Raw genomic sequence first — 815 nt, forward strand, 5'->3', positions numbered from 1 at the left:
AACGATATTCACTTTCTGATCGAACAAGATACTGAAGTTGAAAATCGTAGCATTATTTCGACTACTTATCGTGTACACAGACACAAAAAAAAAAAAAAAAAACACACACATCATTGTAAAATCAATACATTCATCGTTCCACTCAGAATCTAAAATTGACAAAATATGGAAAAATCACGAAAATTAGCAAATTATTTTGAGTTAAGAATTCGTAAAAATTTTTCTTTTTAAATCTAAGATTTTAAAATGTAATACAAGATTCCTTATAAGATTATCTACCTTTATCAAACAAAAAATATCTATAAGAAAGTCAAATAAAATTTTTATGATCGTTTGAAATTCAAATTTTTACAACATTGGATCGATTGACTCGATTGCTCATGTAGCGATTTCCTTATTTTGTTGTAATTCAAAAACGAATAACTGTAGATACATGAAAATTTTACTGATTGTTTATATTAGCATTTCCTATACACCATACAATTTTGAAAATAGTTTGACTCTTTTTGAGCTGTTTACGGACATTGTAAGTTTTCAATTTTTTTAGTTTTTTTTTTCTATAAATATCAATAAAGTTTTATCTGTTCGGCCAAAAAGTGTAAAAATTTAATACAAAGCTCCTGATATATTGTTACAATATCAGTTGAAAAATATTAAAAATACATAGGCACAATTTTTTTTTATAAGCATTTAAAGATCGAATTTTGACAAAAATTTGAAAAATTATTTTGTCGTTAAAAATTTATAAAATGTTCAATTTTTGTATCTAAGAATTGAAAATTTAAAACAAGATTCCACGTAAGTAATTAATTCTG

The sequence above is a fragment of the Acyrthosiphon pisum genome, chromosome A2 (assembly GCF_005508785.2).
Source record: "Acyrthosiphon pisum isolate AL4f chromosome A2, pea_aphid_22Mar2018_4r6ur, whole genome shotgun sequence".
Classification (NCBI taxonomy): Eukaryota; Metazoa; Arthropoda; class Insecta; order Hemiptera; family Aphididae; genus Acyrthosiphon; species Acyrthosiphon pisum.